Genomic DNA, 16,748 nt, shown 5'->3' with positions numbered 1-16,748 from the left:
AGCAATGCAACATTGGTGCAGGATTAAGTAAATTGTGGGCAACGGTTAAATCACTCTCGAATCCGGAAAAGAAGGATGACAGAACAGCAGTTACTTTCAAAGGCGTGACAGTAACTGACCCCAAGAGACCTTCATGATCTAGAGAGAGAGGTCCAAAGGTATAAAAGTGATCCGCTAGATCAACGAGCCTATCAGGCAGGCTTGAATCGCATTCACACCAACATGGTTACGCAAGCAGTACTAAGATACAGTGTGAATGCCGTACTTGGAAACCATCCCCCATCCATCGCAGCAGAAGAACGACAGCTGCCAAGGCAAACACGAGTGGTTTTAGCTCAGTTAAGATCCGGACGATGCAGCCGCCTCAATTCCGCCGAGGAGGTACCACCACAATTTACGATGAGCGATGTTGCAGATGCCATCCGAAACGCGAAATCATCCAAAGCGTTGGGCCCGCACCGAATATCCATGGTAATGCTTAAGCAATTGGATGAACCTGGAGTTGAGTATTTAACAAGTGTCCTCAACCTATAGTTAGCCACCCTATCATACCAGAAGCCTGGAAAGTTGGCAGGGTGGTCCCGTTACTGAAGCCTGGCAATGATGCCAGCAGAGGTGAATCGTACAGGCCGATTTCGCTCCTGTCGCCACTGAACCAGAAAAGGCCGTGCGACCGAACAGTCATGGTGGCTCTTGACCTATCGAAGGCTTTCGATACCGTCAAACATGCCAAGCTGTTCGAGGATATAGAGAAGAGTAATCTCCAGCCATGTTTGAAACGTTGGGTAATCAACTATATGTGCGGACACCAGTCGTTTGTGGAATTCAGAAACAAGAAGTCCAAACCCCGTAGAGTGAAACAGGGAGTTCCCCAAGGAGGGGTGATATTTCCGGAACTGTTTAACCTCTACCTTTCTGAAATTCCACACCCTCCAGACGGTATAGAGATCGTGATGTATGCGGATGATTGTACGATCTTGGCGTCGGGACCTATCATCGATGATATATGTGATAGGTTAAATGTCTACATAGCTGACCTGGTGCAGTTCTTACATCTGAAGAATATGAAAATATCCGCCGCTAAATCCACTGCCACACTGTTCACCACATGGACGGCAGAAATGAGGCTCCCACTGAACATATTGGTCGATGGTGCACTGATTCCGACCACCAACTACCCCTAAATACTGGGTGTAACGTTCGATAGCATGTTTAAGTTGTCCGCGCATGCCACAGCTATTTGCAATCAGATCAGAAGTAGGAACTAGGTGCTTAAGTCGCTGGCCGGCCGCACTTGGGTAGCTGACAAAGAAACCTTGTTGACACATACAATGCAATAGGCCGGTCTGTGATAAGCTATGCGGCGCCAGCGTGGTCTGCAAAGGTTAGCACTACGCAGTGGAAGAAGATTCAAACCTGCTGCCAAGGCAAACACGAGTGGTTTTAGCCCAGCTAAGATCCGGACGATGCAGCCGCCTCAATTCGTATTGGGCCCGAATTGACGCCACTATACCCAACACATGCCCAGCATGTGGATTGGGACCACACGATACACTGCATTTGTTTAGCTGTCCAGCTAACCCCACTCACCTGTCTCCTGATTCCTTATGGACGCAACCAGTCCAGGTTGCAGAATTCTTGAATCTGGATACAGAGGAACCTGATAACTGAAATAATACACGAACGAACGATCAAGACAAAAAATATCCAATTTAAAGTTTCTTTCAATGTCAATGACCTTTAAAACAAACTACACGCAGACATAGGTTCATAGGTATGAATACAGAACGTTATATGTTCGTTTTCTATATGAAAAGACACACAGATATGGTTTTTTTTTCATTTATCCATTAAATAGCAATTGTCCACACGTGTTAAAAATTACAGCAACTTTTCAAATTGCTTATTTATGCAAGTTCAAATGTTCGCTTTAACTTTTCCACTGCACTAATCAACTTTCTTTATTTTCAGAAAGCAAAATAAAATATCCGTCCATATGGAAAAGGCATTAGCACCCTCATGGCCTCAAAGGGGAAATTATGAAAAAAGAAAAACTACAAATACACCATTTCATTTTAAAAGTTAATTTCCATGAAAATTGTGGTTTCCAGCAAAACTACTCATTACAAATTGACCTACTAACTCATTATTTTAGAAATCAGTAGTTTTTTTGTCACCAAAATTAGATAAATAAGTAGTTCCTCTCTGGTTAATTCAAGTAGTGACTACTTATTTATCTACTTTTTAGTGGCAAAAAATAACTACTAACTTCTAGTGACATGCCCTTTTTAAAAACGTTAAATACAAACTAAATCCAGAAAATGTTTTTTGCTTCCTCCGGCTAATTAAAAAACAGATAAAAAATTTTTAATGATTTGCTTTCTAATTTGATTATTTTAAATTCATAAGTTTTTTCCTCTCATGTTTCACAAAATCTCTCAAATTTCTTCCAAGCAATATTAATGAGGATATATTACTGAAACTTTCTATCTTATCAATGTATTTCAAATTACTTGAATGGCTGCCTTCAGAAACGGTGTACCAAAACCGCAAAAAATGTAAAATAAAACATTCAAACTTTGGAATGTGGAAGTAAAAACAACTACCGAACAAAAGCCTTTGACCACAATGCTTCATAAATATTTCAAAACGTCACGTCAATGATAATCACTATGGCCTAAAGTTTGACGTTGCAACAACAATGAATGTTGCAATAGAACAAGAAGGCAGAAGAAAAATACAACTTTTATATAAGAAGAAGTATTTTATACGAAGACTTTCACGTCTTCTATGAAAAGACCTCCAGGTCTTCTATACGAAGACTATCACGTCTTCTATGAAAATACCTCCAGGTCTTCCATAAGAAGACTTCCAGGTCTTCTATGAAAAGACCTCCAGGTCTTCTATGGAAAGACCTCCAGGTCTTCTATGAAAAGACCTCCAGGTCTTCTATGAGAAGAACTACGGGACCTCTGTGAGAAGATATCCAGGTCTTCTATGGATAGACATCCAGGTCTTCAATGAGAAGAAGGTCTTCTATGAAAAGACCTCCAGGTCTTCTATGAGAAGAACTACGTGTCCTCTGAGAGAAGATATGAGAAGACCTCCTGGTCTTCTAAGAGAAGACCTCCAAGTCATCTAGGAGAAGACCTCCAGGTCTTCTATGAGAAGACCTCCAGGTCTTCTATGAGAAGACCTCCAGGTCTTCTATGAGAAGACCTCCAGGTCTTCTATGAGAAGACCTCCAGGTCTTCTATGAGAAGACCTCCAGGTCTTCTATGAGAAGAGCTCCAGGTCTTCTATGAGAAGACCTTCAGGTCTTCTATGAGACGACCTCCAGGTCTTCTATGAGAAGACTGCCAGGTCTTCTATGAGAAGATTGCCAGGTCTTCTATGAGAAGATTGCCAGGTCTTCTATGAGAAGATTGCCAGGTCTCTATGAGAGGACCTCCAGGCCTTCTATGAGAAGACCTCCAGGTCTTCTATGAGAAGACCTCCAGGACTTCTATGAGAAGTCCTCCAGGTCTTCTATGAGAAGACCTCCAGGTCTTCTGTGAGAAAACCTCCAGGTATTCTATGAGACGACCTCTGGGTCTTCTACGAGAATAACTCCAGGTCTTGTTAGAGCTGACCTCCTGGTCTTCTTTGAGATGACCATCAGGTCTTCTACGAGAAGACCAACAGGTTTTCTACAAGAATATCACCAGGTCTTCTTTGAGAAGACCACCAGGACTTCCATGAGAAGACATCCAGGTCTTCTATGAGAAGACTTCCAGGTCTTCAATGAGAAGGCCTCCAGGACTTCTATGAGAAAACCTCCAGGTCTTCTATGAGAAGACTTCCAGGTCTGATATGAGGAGATCTCCTGATCTTCTATGAGAAGACCCCCAGGTCTTCTGTGAGAAGACCTCCAAGTCTTCTGTGAGAAGATCTCCAGGTCTTCTATGAGACGACCTCTGGGTCTTCTCCGAGAAGAACTTCAGGTCTTCTTAGATTTGACCTCCAGGTCTTCTAAGAGTAGACCTCCAGGTCTTCTATGAGAAGACCTCCAGGTCTTCTATGAGAAGACCTCCAGGTCTTCTGTAAGAAGATCACCAGGTCTTTTATGAGAAGACCTCAAAGTCTTCTATGATAAGACGTTCACGTCTTCTATGAAAAGGTTTTCTATGAGAAGACCTTCGGGTCTTCTATAAAGACCTCCAGGCCTTCTATGAGAAGACCTCCAGGTCTTCTATGAGAAGACTTCTATGAGAAGACCTCCAGGTCCTTTATGAGAAGACCTACGGGTCCACTGTGAGAAGATATCAAGGTCTTTTATGAGAAGACCTCCAGGTCTTCTATGAGAAGACTTCCAGGTCTTTTATGAGAAGACCTCCAGGTCTTCTATGAGAAGACCTCAACGTCTTCTATGAGAAGACCTACGAGTCATCCCTGAAAAGATATCCAGGTCTTCTATGAGAAGGCCTCCCTCTCTTCTATGAGAAGGCATCCCTCTCTTCTATGAGAAGGCCTCCCTCTCTTCTATGAGAAGACTTCCATGTATTTTATGAGAAGACCTCCAGGTCTTCTATGAGAAAACCTCCATGTCGTCTATGAGAAGACCTCCAGATCTTCCACGAGAAGACATCTTCTTCCAAGTATTCTATAAGAAGAATTTAAAGTCTTCTGCAAGAAGAAATCCAGGACTTCTACAAGAAGTCCTCCAGGTATCTTCCAGGTGTCTTTCAGAAAACTTCCAGGTCTGTGTCTTATATTTGTTTGCTATGAGAAGACCTCCATCGTTCGGAACTCCTATGAGAAGACCTCCAGGTCTTCTATGAGAAGACCTCCAGGCCTTCTGTTAGAAGACCTACAGGTCTTCTATGAGAAGACCTCCAGGTCTTCTATGAGAAGACCCCCAGGTGTCTATGAGAAGACCTCCAGGTCTTCTATGAGAAGACCTCCAGGTCTTCTATGAAAAGACCAACAGGTCTTCTATAAGAAGATCACCAGGTCTTTTATGAGAATACGACCAGGTCTTCTATAAGAAGATCACTAGGTATTTTATGAGACGACCTCCAGGTCTTCTACTTGTTAGACTTGACCTCCTGGTCTTCTATGAGAACACCACCAGGACTTCTATGAGAAGACCAACAGGTCTTCTAAGAGAAGACCAACAGGTCTTCTAAGAGAAGACCAACAGGTCTTCTATGAGAAGACCAACAGGTCTTCTATGAGAAGACCAACAGGTCTTCTATAAGATGATCACCAGGTCTTCTTTGAGAAGACCATCAGGACTTCTATGAGAAGACTACTAGCTCTTCTATGAGAAGACTACTAGTCTTCTACGAGAAGACCTCCAGGACTTCCAGGTCTTCTATGAGAATGCCTCCCTTTCTTCTATGAGAAGTCTTCCAGGTCTTTTATGAGAAGAGCTCGAGGTCTTCTATGAGAAGACTTCCTTCTATGAGGAGACCTCCAGGTCTTCTATGAGAAGACCTCCAGGTCTTCTATGAGGAGACTTCAAGGTCTTCTATGAGAAGACCTCCAGGTCCTCTATGAGAAGACCTACGGATCCTCTGTGAGAAGATATCAAGGTCTTTTATGAGAAGACCTCCAGGTCTTCTATGAGAAGACTTCCAGGTCTTTTATGAGAAGACCTCCAGGTCTTCTATGAGAAGACCTCAACGTCTTCTATGAGAAGACCTACGAGTCCTCTCTGAGAAGATATCCAGGTCTTCTATGAGAAGGCATCCCTCTCTTCTATGAGAAGGCCTCCCTCTCTTCTATGAGAAGACTTCCATGTATTTTATGAGAAGACCTCCAGGTCTTCTATGAAAAAACCTCCAGGTCGTCTATGAGAAGACCTCCAGATCTTCCACGAGAAGACATCTTCTTCCAAGTATTCTATAAGAAGAATTTAAAGTCTTCTGCAAGAAGAAATCCAGGACTTCTACAAGAAGTCCTCCACGTATCTAATAGATGATCTCCAGGTTTTCTATGAGCAGACCTTCAGGTCTTCTATAAAAACACCTCAAAGTCTTCAGTGAGGAAACCTCAAGATTTTCTTTTAGAAGACTTCCAGGTCTTCTATAAAAATACCTCTATGTCTTCACATGTATGAGAAGAACTCCAGGTCTTCTATGAAAAGACCTCCTCGATGCCTTTTATGAGAAGAAATTTACGAGAGAAGAACTTTACGAGAAGACTTCCAGTTCTTCTATGAGAAGAAATCTAGCTAATGTACATGAGATATTGCTCAGGGCCCCTATGAGAAGACTTCCATTACATTTCGAGAGGACCTCCAGGTCCTCTATGAAAGACCTCCAGCTCTTCAATGAAATGACCTCCGGGTCTGCTAATAGAAGACATCCAGGTCTTCTATGAGAACACTTCCAGGTTTTCTATAAGAAGACGTCCTGATCCTCTATGATATGTCCTCTATGATTAGTCCCCTGGTTTTAAAAGAGGACTTCTGTAAGGATTTGAAAATCTTCGGTAGAGGTCAGATTCTGAATATATACTTTCTTTTATATTTGCATTTATAGCTACGTCGGTAGTAAATAGTAAAAGGAGGCCTTCTGTTTTGTCTTCCATAGATGACCTTGAGTACAAGCATCCATGAGAAGTCTTCGGTTGGACCCTTCCAAAGAAAGTCTTCTCTAAGGACATTTGTAGAAAGATTTTTATAAGGCATTTCCTAGAAGAACAGATTTTTAATATGGTGTTTGTTTAAAGCGTGTTAGTTAGAAGATTTCGATATTAAATTGTCATATTTGACATACTTTATGCCACGTCAAAGATAATGGCTTTGAACAAATGTTTGATTTCCACAAAAACTTCAACTTTTAGCCTGTGGAAATTTAACCGCACCTTCAAAGGACACACAATAATTTGTGGTAGACTCTAAACATGAATCAAAGTGGAGGGTAAAAAGAAGTCAATTAGCGTTGGTGTTGTTGCCGCTGCTGCATTTAATTGATGAATTAGTATGTCCATCACGCCGCTCGGGCATTGGCAGAAGCAGAAAATTGTCCGGTTAACTTCAAAAAGGCAGCTCTTTTGGTAGCTTTGCTCAACTTAACATGTCTAATAAATTTATGAAGTGACAAAAAATTAATTTCACCTGTTAAACTTATCTAAGTTTGGCAAAGCGTTTACTTTTCGCTTTTTGGTGGCTTTGTATTTCAAGCCAGGCCAGCGAGAGATAGGAACAACTCGAAAATAAAAAAACAACCTTAAATGGTTAAAAAGATGATGTTGCCTTAGTTTAACCTAAACACTGGCAAGGCGACACACCTCGATTAGGTGGTTGGTAGGTGAATTGGAAAAGCACAAAAACAAGAAACTTAGGAAAGCAGACGAAAAGAAATAAACGATCCCAAACAACAACCATCACTTCTGTTTACTGGTTGTGGCAAGGAAAACCGCGACGACCACAATGCAGCAGATGACCAACCAAACGACCGATCGACCGACCAACAACCACCACCACTAAACAGCAAATAACAACAAGACCGCGCAGAGTAATAAAACTGTCACATGCTGCTAAAATGAGACAATATCTGGTCTTTGTAATCGTCCAGAAGAGTTAAATGTGAAATAATGCCGCCACCGATCTAACCAAATGTTTATGTCTGACCATTTGTTCGTCTGTCCAAACGCATCGTCGCAATTTTTCTATTTTCTGTCTGTCGGCATGTTGTTCATGATTACATGCTTTGCCGGACAATTGGGTGTGTGTGTGTGTGTGGATTAGTGTTCGTGTGGCAGCAGTTGTAACCCAAAGCTAAAGTTGGAACTGTTGCAAACATTAGTCCACACTTCGCCAGTTCTGCACTCACATTCACATAAGTTAGAGTCACCGCCATCAGCAGCTATAGATACCAATGATGATGATGCCACATTAGCCACACTGTCGACTGCCGCATTTGGTGGCATGCGTTAGATGTACTCAACATTCACATTTATTTAGGCTGTGTGTTTTTTCCTATTCCGCTGCTATGCAATGACTGTCACACGCTTATGAGACTTGAAGCAGTTATTTTGTGTTTTAATTCACAAGTACCCTACCCACCATGAAATAAATTTAATTTGGTTGATTTAAATGTTGTCCAGTTCTTCCATAAGAAGAACTTCAGGTCATACACTTTGGAAGGTCTAATTCAAAGGGACATTCAGGTCTTCTTTAACAAAAATACGACTTCCACGTCTTTCATGAAAAGACCTCAATGTCTTCGATAAGGAAATTTCGCCTAGAATTCTCTTATAGAAGGTATGAAGATTTTCTTATAGGGGCCTAGAAGTTTTATTATCGAAGACTTCCAGGTCCTCTATATAAGGAAGGCCTAGAGGAATTCTATAGGAAGGTTTCAAAATATTATATAAGCTCTTCTAAAAAAGGCCTACAGATCTTCTGTAAAGAGAGATCAATCTGTTCTATGAGAATACTCCCAAGCCTTCTACTTAAAGCCTTCTATTAGTCTTCTATAAGAAGACTTCAAGTTCTTCTATGACAGGACCTCCAGCTCTTCTAACAGAAGTCGTCCAGGTTTTCTATGAGAAGACCCCAGCTCTTCTAAGAAGACAACCAGGACTTCTATGTGAAGACTTCCAGGCCTTCTGTAAGAAGACTTCAAGGTCTTCTATAAGAAGACCTCCAGGTCTTCTAAGAGAATGCCTCCAGGTCTTCTATTAGAAGACCCTCAGGTATTCTATGCGAAGACCTCATTATCTTCTATTTGTCTTCTGGGAGGAGACCTCCACGTTTTCTATGAGAAGACCCCAGCTCTTCTAAGAAGACAACCAGGACTTCTATGTGAAGACTTCCAGGCCTTCTGTAAGAAGACTTCAAGGTCTTCTATAAGAAGACTTCAAGGTCTTCTATAAGAAGACCTCCAGGTCTTCTATAAGAAGACCTCCAGGTCTTCTAAGAGAATGCCTCCAGGTCTTCTATAAAAATACCTCCACGTCTTCTATGAAAATACCTCCACGTCTTCTATGAGAAGACCTCCAGGGCTTCTAAGAGAAGACCTCCAGGTCTCCTATGAGAAGACCTCCAGATCCTCTATGAGAAGACCTGCAGTTCTTCCATGGGAAGACCTCAGGTCTGGTCTTCTGTGAGTAGACCTCCTGCTCTTCTGAGAAAATAATTCCAGGCCTTCTATAAGAAGACCCTCAGGTCTTCTATGTGAAGACCTCATTATCTTCTATTTGTCTTCTGTGAGGAGATCTCCAGGTCTTCTATGAGAAGACCTCCAGTAATTCTATGAGAAGAACACCAGGTCATCAATGAGAAGGCCTCCAGGTCATCAATGAGAAGGCCTCCAGGTCATCTATAAGAAGACCTCCATGCCTTCTTTGAGAAAATACTTCCAGGTCTTCTATGAGAAGACCCTCAGGTCATCTATAAGAAGACCTCCAGGTCTTCTATGAGAAGACCACCTGGCTTTTTGAGAAAATACTTCCAGGTCTTTATGAGAAGACAACCTGGTCTTCTGTGAGAAGACCACCTGGTCTTCTGTGAGAAGACTACCTGGTCTTCTATGAGAAGAGAACCTGGTCTTCTGTGAGAAGACCACCTGGTCTTCTATGAGAAGACCACCTGGTCTTCTATGAGACGACAACATGGTCTTCTATGAGAAGACAGCCTGGTCTTCTATGAGAAGACAGCCTGGTCTTCTATGGGAAGACAACCTGGTCTTCTATGAGAAGACAACGTGGTCTTCTGTGTGAAGACAACCTGGTCTTCTATGAGATGACAACCTGGTGTTCTGTGAGAAGACAACCTGGTCTTCTATGAGAAGACAACCTGGTCTTCTGTGAGAAGACAACCTGGTCTTCTATGAGAAGACAACCTGGTCTTCTATGAGAAGACAACCTGGTCTTCTATGAGAAGACCACCTGGTCTTCTATGAGAAGACCACCTGGTCTTCTATGAGACGACAACATGGTCTTCTATGAGAAAACAGCCTGGTCTTCTATGAGAAGACAGCCTGGTCTTCTATGAGAAGACAACCTGGTCTTCTATGAGAAGACAACGTGGTCTTCTGTGTGAAGACAACCTGGTCTTCTATGAGATGACAACCTGGTCTTCTATGAGAAGACAACCCGGTCTTCTGTGAGAAGACTACTTGGTCTTCTATGAGAAGACCACCTGGTCTTCTGTGGGAAGACAACCTGGTCTTCTATGAGAAGACAACCTGGTCTTCTAAGAGAAGACAACCTGGTCTTCTAAGAGAAGACAACCTGGTCTTCTATGAGAAGACAACCTGGTCTTCTATGAGAAGACAACTTGGTCTTCTATGAGAAGACAACCTGGTCTTCTATGAGAAGACAACCTGATCTTCTGTGAGAAGACAACTTGGTCTTCTGTGAGAAGACAACCTGGTCTTATATGAGAGGACAACCTGGTCCTTTGTCAGAATACAACCTGATCTTCTTTGAGAAGATCACCTGGTCTTCTGAGAAAATACTTACAAGTCTTCTATGAGAAGACCTCCAGGTCATCAATGAGAAGGCCTCCAGGTCATCTATGGGAGGACAGGTCTTCTATGTGAAGGCCACGCCGTCTATTAGAAGACCTCGAGTTCTATTATGAGAAGTCCTCCAGGTTTTCTACGATGAGACCTAACTGTCTGTGAGAAGGCCATCCAGTTCCTATATAGGAAGACGTCCAAGCCTTCTATACTATGTTTTAGAAGAAGAGAAGACCTCCAAGTCTTCTACGAGAAGACTTCCAAGTCATCTATGGGAAGACCTCCAGGTCATCTATGGGAGGACAGGTCTTCTATGTTATAACCACAAGGTCATCTGTGCGAAGACCTCCATATCTTCTATAAGAAATCCTCCACGTATTTTATGAGGAGACCTAATTGGCTTCTTTGAGGAGGCCTCGAAATCTTCTGCGGGAAGACTTCGAGATCTTCTGTGGGAAGTTCTCCATGTGTTCTATGGGATGACCTCCAAGCCTTCTATCAGAAGACCACCAGTTCTAAATGAACTCCAATTTTACTGTAAGCATTCCTCTGGGACTTTTATTAGTATACCTCCAGGTCTCCCATGAGAAGACCACCAGTTCTTTTATGAGGTCCACGAATTCTTCTACAAGGAAACGTCCATACCTTCTATGAGAAGTCTTCCTGGTCATCTATTGAAAACTCTTATTGTCTTTTGTGAGATGAACCCAGTTGTTCTATGAGAAGAACTACTGGCCTTCTATGAGAACACCTCGAAATCTCCTGTGGAAAGACCTGTAGGTCCTCTATGGGTGATCAAAAGTTGTTCTATTAGAAGAACTCGAGGTGTTCATTCTAAAAAACATCTTCTATAAGAAGACCTTCAGGTTTTCTATGAAAAGAACTCCAAATCTTCTATAAGAGGACGTCCAGATCTTCTATGCATAAAAATACATCTAGGTCTTTTATAATATGGCCTAGAAGAAGACCTCGCGATGTTCTATGAGAAGACATCTAGGTCTTTTATAAGAAGATCTCCTATGGGAAGACTCCCATGTCTTCTATGAGACAACTTCCTTGTCTTCATGACTGCCTTAACTTCTATAAGAAGACTTCCAGGTCTTCTATAAGCGGAACTCTAGGTCCTTAGGTAGGATAATAATGCAGCGTTTTTTTTTACCATAGGGTATCTCATGAACGACCATGCCCAGATGCCGTGTTTCTTTTTCTGGTCTACTAATGTTTTTTGGTCAAATAACAAAATTATCATGATGTTGCAAGTTTACGCTTTTGGGGCGATACAATTTCATTTCTTTTTGTTGTTGTTACTGCTGTTTTTATCGTTATCGTTTAGTTATTGTAGTTGGTGCTTGGTGAAGTCTCTATGTCTGAAGTTGTCACACGATGTTGCTGCTGATGATGGCTAGTGGTTGGTTGGTCGGTAGTAGTTCCTGAAGAGTTATTAAAATGGTGACATGATCACTTATTTATGGGCGTACGCGCACGCACGAGCATTCGAACAATAGCACCCAAAGGATTCAAAAATCTTGTGAATTGTTACAATCCGATTTCTAAACTTGAAATGGCCATAAACAAATTTGGTTTGGTTTTGTCTTGTAATGTTGCAATTATATATTTTAAGTGTGGTTGGTTGGTTGGTCGGTTGTTGTTTAGTTCGATTGGATATGACACGTTTTCAACGGATAAGGTAAAATTGTATGTTGCTTTGTTGGTACATTCAACAATAATGTTGGATTTTCTGTTTAAATGAAAATGTTCTTTTATATCCCTTAAGAATTAGAGATTCTTGGAAAGTATGAAGTAGGAGTGAAATGCTTTTTAAACTTTAGAATGGTTATGTGAAGTTAGCATTATAGCGTGAGCTCTATATGCAGCGTGAGGATTACAAAGCAAGTCCTTAGACATAAATATGTATTAATTGACTGTTCTGAACCCTTTACTAGAAGTTTTATATTGTAAGCTTTAGTTTTAAGCTACAGTATCCAGCATAAGATCGAGATGGGCTCCTTGTTATTACAAATAGAACGCTATACTAAGTTTCACAACATTAGTTTACTCAATTACATTGTCATTGAAACATGTTGAACACGGGTAATGTATTTCACCTTGAACGAGTCATCATATTGTGCTATAATTTATAATTTAGAACTACAATATAAAACTAAGGCTCGGCGACATGAATTTCAAATAAAAATTGCACAAAAAAAACTATCAGCCTTACCTTACCTCCGAAGTTTAATTAACCATTGTCTTTAGCTTTTTGTTCTTGTCTAATTATTGCAGTTGCATTTCGAATGCCAAGATTTATATCATCAAAAAACAACAACAAAACTAAATTGAACAATATCTACAATAACACTGAATATGTTTAAAAGAGCAATTAATGTGACACGTGAAATAATGAAAATTTATCTACTTCTGCTTTATGTTGTTGTTCCTTTTGTCACTACATATAGATAAATAAATAATGAACTATTAATATTGAGAAAAAATCGATCGTTAATTACCACCAACCACACACAGTGTCAATTCATGTCTTTGACGCTTAGTGCACCTATTGTTGCTTTTGTTGTTTTGATTGCATTTTGATTGTGTTGAATGTTCTCATAACATTTGTTCAAATTAAGAAAAAAAGAATGAAAACAAACGGCAACAATGAAAAAGCTCAAAACACCATTGAATTGAAATCATGGGGGCATAAGGGAGGGGGGGTGTTTTATGTTTAGTTTTAGTGGATATGCGTTTCTTTCCATAACAATATTATATTGAATTGCACTTAGTATAAAGTATTTTGTAATAGTCTAGATATTGCTACGATACAATTATACAGTGGTCTATAGCGTCTAGAGAATATAAAAATACCACAAACAAAATGAATGTTGAAGTCGACTACGCCAAACATTGGTTCAGAAATCGATTTTCTGGCCAAAACCCCATTTTTTTTTGTCTTCATGAATATTAATTTCAATATGGTACTCACTCGATAGTAATCATATTGAAACTAAAGAAATCAAAAACAATTAAAAAATACCAGTCATCTGTGCTGACGGAGAATAACCTCAGCCTCTGACCAAAAATATATTGGTTTTGTATCACAGTTTGCTTCAAAATATATGGAATCGGCAGGTAGCGTAATGTGGGGCTAATTTTTTTAGTAGACAAACTTGTGATTTATATAGAGAAATCGAAATATTAAATTAAATTACTTTAAACTAGACGAGACGAGTCCTCAAACTGCATTTTGCATGTTTTGTGTGGGAGGTACACGAAGGACGAGACAGATATAGATCATATTCCAACCTGATATATGACTGGATGAAATATTACGAAGTGTACGAGTTATGTTGCGAATTTGCCATTTTAGTTGGTGCTGTCAGGTTTTTTCTAGCTTTAAGGCCAATATTACAGGAAGCATGGACTTGCTCCCGAAAACAATTTTACCGTCATAAAGGGGGCTGCAAGGACAACCTGCAGAAAAATTCAAGACGATTCACTTATTCCGAATTTTGTGCGGGAGGTTCCCGAACAAGTGGAGCGATGTAGTCTATATTCGAACCCGATCTATTTCTAGAAGGAATAATACGATGTGCAAAGTTTGGATCAAATATGTTGCTCCGTTCGACTGCTATCGTTCACACTATTTTACAGAAAAATGTTTGACGGTGAGGTACCCGAAGGAGTGGACCAATATGGCCCATATTCGAATTTGAACTAAGTTTGAACACTATTGGAAGAAAGATATTTTATCCATAGGAAGAACGCTATTGCTTTAGGTGATAATCGGTTCAGATTTGAATATAGCTCCCATATATATGGATATAGCTTCCATATATATTTTCGCCCGATTTCACATATTTGTCGCACCATAAACCCTATATCTGTCCAATTTCCAAATTTTGATGAAATTTGGAATGTGTGACGGAATTTGGTCTAGTAATAAGTGTACCATGTTATATCGAAATCAGCTCAGATTTATATATATATATATATATATATATATATATATATATATATATATATAGATATATATATATATATCTTTATATATAAAACTCAATTGTCGTTTGTTGGTAATTGAATCAGTTGAAAACGGCGAGAGCGATTTGGATAATTTTTTGTGGAAATGTTAGTCATAGTCCAGTTTAGGTTTTTATGCAAAGAAAAATTGGCCACGCCCACTTTTCCGCCCACTTTTATAAATATGTTATATCTACGGAACTACTCAATAGATTTTCCTGAAATTTGCAGGGAACGTAGAGTGATGGCCCCCGGTTGAAATAGGCTACATATTTGGTTGAATTTCGGACCGGGCGGGGTACCTCCCCTGTGCCCTATTTTTGTAAAAATGCAATATTTGCAACAATTACAAATGTATCGCCTTGAAAATTAATTTCCGAGTCAATGGCGATTGTGTCTCCGACCTTACGTGCTTATTTGGGGCATTAAGACAAGGACAGGGTTGGTCCCCGATAAAAATAGGCTACATATTTTTTGACTTTCGGATCGGGCGGTTACCTCCCCTATGCCCTATTTTTGTAAAAATTCAATATTTGCAACAAATACAAATGTATCGGTTTGGGAATTTATTTGCGAGTCAATGGCGATTGTGTCTCCAACCTTACGTACTTATTTTGTGATTTAAGATCCAACCACGCTCACTTTCTAATTAGGTTATATCTACAGGGGATTTTCAAGAAAATCGCGATTTGTCTAAACGGCTGGACCGATTTTCGACTTGGGTTTTTATGCAAATTGCCAGGGAATGTGCAGAGATGGTCCCCGCTTAAAATAGGCTACAAATTCGGTTGAATTTCGGAAAGGGTGGGGAACTTCCCCTATACCCTACTTTTTTAAAAATGTTATATTTACAATAATTACGAATGTATCTATTTGGAAGTTAATTTGGGAGACAATTGTGGTTGTGTCTCCGACCTTACCTACTTTTTTAGGAACCACAGACTTGACCATACCCACTTTTTAAAATATGTTACATCTACAAAACTACTGAACCGATATTCGTGAAAATGTCAGGGAATGTACAGGAATATTCTCTTGAATTTTGAAGAGGGCATATTTAAAAAAACGCCTTACCTTTATGAATAAAAATCAAATGCTGTCATAACCCAACTTAGGTTTTTTGGAAAGAAAAGTTTACCACGCCCCCGAAAACAGGTTACGTATTTTATTGAATTCCAGAGGGGCGGGGTACCTCCACTATGCGATATTTAAAAAAAAAAAACGTTATATATGCAAAAATTTTGTATGTATCGGAATAAAAATTTACGGATTAATCTACAATCTAGGTACTTCTTTGGGGCCTATAGGCCCGACCAAGCCTGTTTGTTTTTAGTATGTCATAACTGCAATATAACTGAAGGGATTTCCATAAAATTTGCAGCAAAAGCTCAATGTTTGCCATTGTTATGTGGGGTACCTTCCCCATGCCTTTCTGTTAAACGCTATATGTATAAGCCAAACTTATGATTATATCGGTTTCAGCATACATTTTGGTAGGCAATGAAGTTGTGTGCACCCTAGGACCGGACCAGGCCCACTTTTTTTAATATGTTATATCTTGAAACTGATGACCACGCCCACTCTTTTCAAAACATTTTTTTTCCAAAACTACTGAATCTAATATTCAGAAAATATTCAGGAATGTCCCGTGGTCCAAAATGCTATATATTTGTAGACAAATTTCGGGGCCTATTATTTTATAATCGGTGTATTTGTTAAACTTATGAGTGCATCAGGTTGCAAATTATTTTTCGAGACAACGGTGGTAGTCCCCCGATCAAGAAAAACTATATATTTACAAATATACTTAAATGGTGAGGTTCAACGGTCCATCAGTCATGAAAAGCTAAAACATATAGGTCTAAATAAGCGGGAGAATTCGATTTAATCATTTTTTTAACTTTTATTATTAGATCGCTTTAGGATAAAGACAGTGACATGGACGATAATAAATCCTAAAAGGCACAAATTGGCGAAAAATCCGACAAAGTCCGTAAGAGAAAAGAAAGGTTACAGACAAAATCTGTTGATAAATTTTAAGTCCTTCTCGGTTTGACAATGGACTGAAGAAGTGAGGTAGAAAATACCTACTTTTGAATTAAAACTCATTACGACGGGCCAGCAACGCGGACCGGGGTCTGCTAGTATATATTATATATATATATTATATATTTTAAATTTTTGAAAAAAATAAATAAATTTTTTGAAAAGTATTACAATTCTAAGAAGTAAACAAAGCTATAGTCGAACAGGGCCGACCATGTGATATACACC

Source organism: Musca autumnalis, unplaced genomic scaffold (assembly GCF_047663935.1).
Source record: "Musca autumnalis isolate F117 unplaced genomic scaffold, ASM4766393v1 scaffold_5, whole genome shotgun sequence".
NCBI lineage: Eukaryota > Metazoa > Arthropoda > Insecta > Diptera > Muscidae > Musca > Musca autumnalis.
Note: the sequence above shows the minus strand (reverse complement) of the source record.